General features: G+C 35.7%; 1 long non-coding RNA gene across 1 annotated transcript; it reads right to left on the reverse strand.

Moving 5' to 3' along the window:
• Positions 1-2,465: 2,465 nt before the first annotated feature.
• On the reverse strand, positions 2,466-10,609 carry LOC128552362 (uncharacterized). Its single transcript, XR_008369050.1, has 3 exons — positions 10,114-10,609; positions 9,385-9,529; positions 2,466-2,623 (listed from the first exon to the last, which is right to left on the reverse strand). It is a non-coding gene; the product is annotated as an uncharacterized LOC128552362 (long non-coding RNA).
• Positions 10,610-10,631: the final 22 nt, after the last annotated feature.

Raw genomic sequence — 10,631 nt, forward strand, 5'->3', positions numbered from 1 at the left:
CTGAAAGACAGACAAGCTTACTATATGGGGGTATAACAGAACATTCTCTTTAAAATCTCATGAAAAATATGAGAACTAGATGCCCACGGGCAATATGTCAAGCCCGCCAGCTGTCAAAAGGACTTGGAGTTGTGCATGACACTCCTTGTCTCAATGAGGCAAACATTTATGCCAAAGTTACAATAGAAGTTATTTACAGTAACAACAAAGGAACGTAAAATTAAAAAAAAATAAATAAAAAAAAAAATTAAAAAAAAAAAAAAAAAAAAAAAATTCTAAGTCCATACAAAAATCCGCACCAGCAGAGATAGGTCAAAATACACTTGAAAATTGGATGTAACATGCATGTTGTACTACAGAAAAGTGGTCTTGATTTTTCCCTATGACCAGTAATAAAAAAATTACAAATGTAAGCTATTTATAGTAACAACAAAGGGAAGTAATTCTAGGACCTTATGCATGACACTCCGTGGCATGATGATGAACAATTGTGCCAAGTTAAATCAAAATCCCTCTATGCATCAAAAAAGAAATGCTCCAGACAAAGTCATTCTTGTATCTGACTTTTGGCCTCTAAGTGTGACCTTGACCTTAGATCTAGGGACCTGGTTCTTCCGCATGACACTCCGTCTCATGGTGGTGAACATTTGTGCCAAGTTACATCAAAGTCCCTCCATGCATGAAGAAGAAATGCTCCAGACAAAGTTGTCATTCTTGTATCCTTTGACCCCTAAGTGTGACCTTGACCTTAGACCTATGGACCAGGTTCTTGCGCATGACACTCCAACTCATGATGGTGAACAATTGTGCCAAGTTACATCAAAATCCCTCCATGCATGAAGAACAAATGCTCCGGACAAAGTCATTTTTGAATTTGACCTTTGACCTGTAAATGTGATCTTGACCTTTGAGATAGGAACCTGGGGCTTGCGCATGACACTCCGTCTCACTGAGGTTAACATTCATACCATATATAACCAAGATTGCTCCATGCATGTCCAAATTATGGTCCGGACAAATAAATCCGGACGGACGCACGCACTTACACCGAATAGACATTTGGACAACTATGTCTTCGCTTCTGCAAGCGGGCTCGACAATAACAAAACCAGTGTGATAATACATCTCTTAAAGTAACAGAGCTTAGTCAAACACTGCTGTTCTCAAAATAAATTTAGTTTCTAAGTAAATCCTGAATTCCTATCCTTAAAAGTTTTGTTTTTTTATTAAAGTTCCCTTGTGTCTTCTGTCTTTTTATATTTTCTGGTGTTTCTTTCTTGCTTTTTTTAAGTATACTGGATTTGTTGACCTTCCATTTTGTAGCTGCCTGCTCTCAAGAAGTGAACCTGTAAAACAGAAATCAAATATTGTAAATTGATAAAAAGAGACCCCAACGAACTTTCATAAAGATCCCATGAAAAAGTGACCTATAGAGTGGTCACAAGCAAAAGTTTACCGACGCAAGGACGGACGACGGACGCCGCGATATCACAAAAGCTCACCTTGTCACTATTGACAGGTGAGCTAAAAAATCAATATCTGAGAACCGCTTCCTCCGGTAACACTAAAATGTAAATAAAATTAAACCATTTGTTGATGTGATTTTTGGGAAATGTTACCTTGCATGGAAAAAATGCAATATTTTTTGATTAGGAAGTGGCCAAATATACGCCTCATTCATATAAGGATGAAAAGCCCTGCCGGCTAACAATTTCTGACAAGAAATCATTTTTAAAGTTTTTCTTTTCGGTGAGTTCTATATGGAATTAAATTCTATGGGTAATTTTGAAAGAGGACCACCCCATGATCATTCTGTGAAGTTTGGTGTAAACCTGCCCAGTGGTTCTGAAGAAGATTTTTTACAAATTGTTGGCACATGACGGACATCAACTCATGTTGTCACCCTGTGACAGGTGATCGAGCTAATAATTGTTTAAATTTGCATACATGCATGTATTATATTTTATGGTTTTGTCCAGAAATGCTTTATCATCAAGAAAATGAAATGGAGTCTTTACTAAGGTCTAAAAAAAATTTTGTTTCCGGTAAAATGCTAAAAAAAATTAGGGTAGGTAGGTCGGAAAAACTTTTTCTTTGGATTTTTTAAAATTATTTTTAGGGAGACTTTTTGGAAATTATTTTTGTGTCAAAAAATGAATACAAATTGTGGGGTTATGCCTCTAGAACATCAGTAAGTTGATTTATAACATCACTGTCCATGTTTAAAGCATAAAAAGTGCAGTTTTGCAACTTTCTGTCAAAAAGTTGAAAAAAAATGTTCTCAAAGACAAAGGCGGACGGACCGTCCATTTAGGGTCGGGCCAAAAATTGATGGTAGGTCAGGATACAGGAAACAGACAATTTTTTTTTTACACCTAATTTCCTTGGTATTTGATTCTATGCACTGACTCAATCGCAAAAATCTGTTCACACAAATACTAATTTGTATACAGTATATCTGATCATGCTTTCTGAATGACTGAAACTGCTTCCCACAGCTGCAACTACATAATAAAGAAACAGAAAGATAGAAATACCTTACCAGCCGCAAGCAAGTGGTTTCAGTCTGTCAACACGCACTTTGGAGCAGTACAACAATACTCTGTATAATAGACCAAGATGCCTGAAAATAGTGAAAAGTGAGCAAATTAAGAAAACATGGACAACCAGCTGTTCTGAAATTTCAAAGGTCTAAGGGCTAACATCCTTTTTGCAGTTTTTTCAAATTTCATGCCAATAAGATGACCCCAATTATATCACTGGCATGGCGGGAGAAATTTGTTAAATAAAACTTTTTTTAATGAAAATAAAACAGTAGCAAATTTTGTCAAAATGTATAATGAAACGAAGTAAATGCGGTTAAAAATTTCAGTTTTGAAAAAAGAAAAGTCACTGTATGAGTAGGTTTGTTTACACGACTGACCAGCCAGAACAGCCAAACATTACTTTAACCCAGTGAATTCCAGGTACCTTTTTGACTTGGTGGTCTATGACCTTCACTTTGCTCGGTATCATTAAAAGGCAAAAACAGACTGGTAAAGCAGCTGGAAGAATCTGTTCTGCCTTCCTCAGTTTAGTATGAACACAGGAGCCGACAAAATGCTACAATTGTTTATTGGTATCTGACATTGGTATCTGTCATGATTCATAAACGTATAACTTTAAACGTATTTGAGTATGTGTGCAGTGTATAAAATTCAGATTTGAACTAACCCATGCTGGCAACCAGATAGAAAATTTTCCAAGCCTGACACCAATTTCACATGCCTGAACTTAAAGCTGAATTTTGAACCATAAAACAACTGGTCTAGCTCATACCCTCAAAATACTTCACCATATGAGCCGTGCCATGAGAAAACCAACATAGTGGGTTTGCGACCAGCATGGATCCAGACCAGCCTGCGCATCCGCGCAGTCTGGTCAGAATCCATGCTGTTCGCTAGCAGTTTCTCTAATTCCAATAGGCTTTGAAAGCGAACAGCATGGAGCATGACCAGACTGCACAGATGCACAGGCTGGATCCATGCTGGTTGCAAACCCACTATGTTGGTTTTCTCATGGCACAGCTCAATTATTGTTTGGGACATGCTCGACTGGGGATTCCTAGGAGAACAGGAACTGAATGCATTGGACCAACAAGAGCGCCGCCAAGCGGGGCAATATACGCCCGAAGGCTTACATCATAGGATGGGAGGAAAATTTTGTGAACTTGACTGTTGTAGCCCCAAAGGACTGGAACAACAAAAGGATAACTTCAAAAAAACAAATCCACAAGTCCACAAAAAAAATATTCAAAGTCTACAAAAAAATCCTTATCAGGTACAGGTATGTAAAAATACACCTTAAAATTGGAGGTACCATCCATGTTGTACCACAGAAAAATGGTCTCGCTTTTTCCCTACGGCCAATAATAAATAAGTTTCAAAATAAGCTATTTATAGCAACATAAAAGGGAAGTAATTCAAAAAAAAATTATTGTAAGTACAAAAAAGAGATCTGCCAAATAAAAACAAGAGCACTGCAATGCAGAGCAATATACACAAAGCAAAGGTCATATATGACCTTTGACCCTTAAGTGTGACCTTGACCTTGAAGCGAGTCATCCGGAAGATGCGCTCTGCACATCGTCTTGGTGTGGCGAACATTTGTGTCAAGTTTCTTTGAAATCCTTCAAGGGGTTCAAGAGTTACAGAGCGGACACGAAACAAAGTGATATGACTTTTGACCCCTAAGTGTGACCTTGACCTTGAAGCAAGTCATCCGGAACATGCGCTCAGCACATCGTCTTGGTGTGGTGAACATTTGTGTCAAGTTTCTTTAAAATCCTTCAAGGGGTTCAAGAGTTACAGAGCGGACACAAAACAAAGTGATATGACCTTTGACTCCTAAGTGTGACCTTGACCTTGAAGCGAGACATCCAAAACATGCGCTCTGCACATCGTCTCAGTGTGGTGAACATTTGTGTAAAGTTTTCTTGAAATCCTTCAAGGGGTTCAAGAGTTACAGAGCGGACACGAAATTGCTAACGGACAGACAGACAGACAGACACCAGTGTCATAACATAATACGTCCCTTCGGGCGTATAAAAAGTAATGTGAGCGGCTTCAGTTTGCATTTGCAGAGCCCAAATTTAACTTTTTTGACCAACGTACTGCAAATTTTAGCATGTAGCTCTTTTTTCTTGTTGCTAAATCTGAAATCTACTTGCAAATTTAGACTTTCAATTAAGAATGTTAGAATATCCTAAAAAATCATGCTAGAACATCAATATTGTTTGCACGGTTTTCCTTGGTGTACAATTTTGTGCGTTATAACTCAAAATGACCTTCAAAGTAATTCGGAATGCATCATTGATGGCGTAACTTAACTACTGGCTGAAACTACGGCAAGGCAAATTTTCGTACCTAATATTATAAATAGTGATTCAACTGTATACATGTACGAATTAGTAAGATAGCCTGCGTTCTAGATTTAATTATAAGATAGACCTCTACATTTCTTTATAATCAGTAATCCATTCAACAAAAAATGGCTAACCAAAAAAGATGTTGTGTTTTCTGTTATCCTCAAATGAAAGCGAATCTACAAACATTAACAAAAACCGCAACAATTTTGACTATTATTTGTGTGTGAAATTTTTATCTTAACTTGCATTCCATGAAATTGACTTGCATTTAGCGAGTCCAAAATTTGAGCTCCGTGATTTGTGAAAGCAGGGTTTTTTCTAGCTAATTTGGTAACATAGCCTATACCCCCAAAATTAGGAATTTTGATGCATAAATGTTCCAAATTGGGAAATATTTAGTCCCATAGGATATAGTAAAGATGTGTTTAAGCACCTTCTCATACAGTTGTTTCACATTGTCCAACCTATTTAACATACTTCCACCACAAAATTGTCTATAATTTGGTCAATATTTGTGCAATTTTGATGAAATTATTTTCAGAATGTAGATTGGGAATTTTTGCACTCATTTTGGGAAAAATACATACTTTTTTGCATTGGGAATATAGCCAAATAACGGCTATAAAAACGGCCAAAAAAAAAACAACCTGGAAAGTAATTACATCTTCTGCATGATTATGGTTCTGACTAACTCTTAAATTCTTGCATTTATGGAACAGTTTGAATTCAATTCCTTCATAATTTTACAGACATAATTCTGATCAACTAATCGAGCATGCTTCAGAACTCCAGATACTAAGGGCTGTATTTTTGTAATTACGAACTTGTTAGGGATCAGATATGACTTTATCTTAAAATGTGGATGTATCAATACAAATTTATTTTAAAATGTGGTTGTATCAGTACGACAAGTAAACAGTATTACATATATTCCAAAGAAAGATCGAGCCGAATTGCATGTCTGCGCCAAGTTGCGCTTATCAACACTGTCCCGACTGTTGACAATTTGCACGGTGTCAAATGAGTGTGGAATATACGAAACAAACGCCAACAGCATAATGTAATGCATTAACACATTACTTTTTTGGACTTCAAAAATTATGCGTCATAAAAATCTGAAAAGGGGAAATAATTCTACCAAAACTGAAGGCAACCAAGTTATTTTTATTTTTAGGCAGTGGCTACGATTACGGTACCGTAATCCTAGCCTCCGATTCTAGGATTACGGAAGTTCCATATTCCTAGACACTCCTATGAGGTTAGGCTAGGACCAGTGACTTTTTTTCAGTTTTGGGGGAAGGGGGTCGGTGCCCTTTGGAGGGGGAAAAATTCGATGTAAAACTAAGAAAAGGGGAATTTTCATTTGTGTTGAAATAAACTACAGTTTCAAGTTTATTGATAAATTCAGGGCCCATAAGAGCATCTGACATGACATATAACACAATGTAGCATATCAATACCAGATAACCAAATAAATTTTTCAAATGTGGAGGATAAGACATCCATTAGACTACCAAAATTTACAACAGACATTAGGTCCCTTCTTAAACAAATCGGTGAGTGGCCGTTTTTTTATTTCTGTCAAAGTCTGACATTTGCAGTCACTGTTACATTTGACCTGTCACAATAAAAACAAACTGTAAAAAACAATGTATGCATTGGACTAGTCCCTTCCCAAAGCATAAAATCAAACCCTGACTGACTAGAAGATGGAAAACTCAACACTACCCGGCCAAACAAATAGAATGCAAATCATTTACAGACTAACATTCAACAGCGTTGTTGTGCAGAATAATAAAGCGCTTCGATGATTCTGATTTATCAAGGGAAGTTACTCCAACCGGTGTCGATGTAAACAAAACGCGAGATACCGCGGTGAACTGTTTTCTATATGAAAATAAATAAAATAAACTAGTGAATTATGATTTAATTGATTGGAATTTTTTTTTATTTTTAGAGGGGAATTTTAGGCATCGGAAAGGGGAAAAAAATATACTATTTTGAGAGGGGAATGGGGCTGAATTTCGCCGAATATTTTGGTGAAAAAAAACGCTGGGCTAGGATTACGGAAGTACTTAAGAGGCATCAAATGTATGTTAGGACATGCATAAATGTTATTGTAAACTTACTTATTTCACTTAAAATAGCGGGTTTTTTTTAAGCCTGCCCTATTATTTCCAGTTATCGATCAGCCATTTCGGGTTAGTATAATCTTTAAGGAACAGGCTAAATCAACACCCGTATACATACGTTTTTCTTTCCAAAACTACACTAAACATAATTATATTTTTTTTTTTTTTGAAAATTGGCAGACAAATGAAGAATTAGAGTAACTTCGGGAAAATTCGACAGTCGTGTATATTCGACACATTGAATTAATATCCACGTGGAAAAACCCATAATGTCCTTGAATAATTTTTCTTAAGTAATTTATATGACGTCATATTTATATATGACATCATGAGAACATTTTGATCACACAGGCGTTCTTTCCTTTTCCGATACGCGCATCGGGTAACTTCGACATTCAAATTCATTTTGAACGAAAATCGTAGTTACAGTTTTCTGTAAGAATGGTCAGCGGAGCTAAGGTATGTAAAACTATTCTTACAATTGCATTTTGACTTTACTTAACCGAAATACAAACAGAAATATATTTGATGTTGATATTTAGAAACAAATAATATTCCCCGGTTTCCAAGCATGACCTTGGCTAGGGGTGACGAATTTGCACGACAAGATATAACACTGTTGTGCAAATTCGACATACTATCAAAGTTTTTCGATTATATCGTCTTTAAAGGATATTTGCGGCATACAAATGGTTTAAGTGTGTTTTTTAACCATATCCACGCTTTCCTAATTTTGTCCACGCAGATTCTTAAAGTATGTTAACCTAAGCTGACGTCGCTAATTACGCCACTGATTTGTGCATTAAAAAAGCACCTGTGCATTTAATTAGCGTGCACATATTTACATCTGGGACCAGTACGAATTTATGACAATTAATTATCAATAGACAATCAAAATTCGTGCAAAGTAAAATATATTGAATAGGATGTAATAAGAACATATCATAGTTATTTAAAACAATCATAGCCGAGTAACCCACAGGTTTCGGTAACAAATACGCCTTATTTGAGATTAAAATGTCCAGACAAATTCGTGCGAAGTAACTTGCAGAGCTCTTACTCTCCATCAAAACTTGCTCCCACTGTTCAGATGGTAGAAAATGGTACCATTGTCAAAAAAGAAGGCAGCAGCGAATAAATAAATAAACATAATTAATGAGGCTATATTATATTGCTTCCCGAAACAATTAGCCAGCGTTTGTATAATCTGCTGAACAATTAATAAAGATTATTTTTTTTGTTTTACTTTTTTATAGCTTGATCGAGTTATGAAATCTGAAAAAATTAGAGCCTACTCGTCAGGATAAAAACTGTTGCGTTATGTCTGTTGCGACATTTGCTGTTTTTAATGTAGCTATATAAAAAAGATAAATGTTCAACTTGTATATTTTTTAAAACTCCACCAGGGTGCCGAATTTGCCCGAAAGATGTCGAACTTACACGACGACAACAATCAGAATAATATCCATCCTATTGACGATGTAGATGCAAACACTGGGCAGTGTTTTATACTGAAGACGCAGAAAACGTCTACTTTCGTTTTCATGAAATGTTCGCACCGATCATTCTGAACCGAAAATTGCTTCACTGTTTTTATGCTTAAGGTGTTGAATATACCCGAAGTTACTCTATATAATATTATATTCTTAATAATAGCTCAAAAATATTTTTAAAAATATTCATTACTTATTAAAATCTTATGACTTGATTTTGTCTGTCATCTTAGATTTCCGCGCATATAGAATCGGGCGAAATCAACACCCGTATACGTTTTTGTATTTCGTTTTTACTATTTTAAGTGAAAAAAGTGAGTTTACGACATCATTTATGCATGTCTTAACATATATTTGATGCCTCTTAAATATTTCCGTAATCCTAGCCTATCCTCATAGGTGTGTCTAGGAATACGGAACTTCCGTAATCCTAGAATTGGAGGCTAGGATTACGGTACCGTAATCGTAGCCACTGCCTTATTTTTATATATATTTATTTGTGTCATGAACAGATGAACCAAGTTTGAAAGAAATATCTTTACTATTTTTCAAAAAATGTTAGTTTTTATGTCGAAAGCCCAATCGGGCAATGTTACTAGCCTGTTTAAAATCTATATTTTTTTCTATAAGCCGATCCGATTCCCTATATTTAGGCCGAGCACAGCTTATCGGCAGAATCATAAGCTCAACTTTATTACTGTGTATATGCAACGAGCCTTAAGAAAAAATAATCTAAAAGGCCCATTTCAAATTGATGAATAAACAAAAATGTAAAAAATAAGGGATTTCTATGCTTTTTATGGGTGGGGTGTTTGTTTACATTATATTATACAATGGGAAGTTAGTTACTCACATTTCTAAAAAATGTCAACAGGTCCAACCATGCACATGTTGTACTGGAGTGCCATCCATATTCTATATAAAAGTAAAATAATTCCATTAATCAGTCATGCCTGCAAGTAAAATCACAGATTTCTTAATTTTAAAAATTCAATATACTGGTACTGATGATAAACCCGGACAGATGATAAAGTCGAACACCTTGGAAATATTCGATTGCAATCGGTTATTTATAAAATTGAACACACCATCTAATAGTTTCCACTTACAACACCAACTGGTGTAAACAAAAACAAAATTGGTAAATATTCTGTATAAATAAATGACTTACATAAATTTGTATTAACAAAAATTATCCAAAATTACTGGGGAAGAGGGTGTTTTTTGCGCATGCTCACTGTCGAAACATGAAGGCCTGACATTTGTTAACTTTTCATTACTTGATCAGGAATGACTGTTGCAGCTTTTTGGGGAAAGTTTCAATATAATAATACCAAGAAAATTTTGTAAATGACAAAGGGTTCGAATTTATCATCAGTCAACGTTCATAAAGTCCCCTTTTTACATACCCCTTTCAGGTCCTCACTTCGTGTAGTTTGCTTACTAAATATAAATTTGAATTAAGTAAAGTTTTCAGCAAAGGTTAAGCTTTATTTTGATACCGACCATTGATTTCAATTTGCAGAAATAAAAAAGTTACAGGTAAAAAACCTCATTTTCTGTTCGGGTTTATCATCAGTACCAGTAGGCTTAGTAACAGAGAAGTTCAAAGAAACTAAAGTACCGGAAAGGAATTAAAATACGATCTGAAAAGCGACACAAAGGTGAATCTATTCTCTCATTCCCCGAGCTGAAGAACTCGTTGGAGAATGTTTTTGTTTCCTCAAATTTTCAAAATGTCGGCGCCAGTGTAACAGTGTAACGTGTATCCCTCTCACTCTAAATATAAAAATGTTCAAAATGTCGCCGTTTAAAAATGCTATTCAGTATTGAATAAAGTATGTTTGTATCACAAATTATATCAGTGTAGTCACGTTACCGGCTGATTAGCTTCTGACGCAACAAAATTAACAGCTTACTTTGAATATTCTTTCGGATCGCAGACATCTTATTGTGCGGATATTGCGTTTCGCCTACTGATCTGACGGACGCTTATTAACATTAACGAAGACCGTGATATCCCGAATTTCATCGGGGTCGTCGCACGCCCATGGTCTAAACCGGAACTCCATATTTTTTATTTGGATAGTATGTGTTGTT

This window comes from Mercenaria mercenaria, unplaced genomic scaffold (genome assembly GCF_021730395.1).
Source record: "Mercenaria mercenaria strain notata unplaced genomic scaffold, MADL_Memer_1 contig_2504, whole genome shotgun sequence".
Lineage (NCBI taxonomy): Eukaryota > Metazoa > Mollusca > Bivalvia > Venerida > Veneridae > Mercenaria > Mercenaria mercenaria.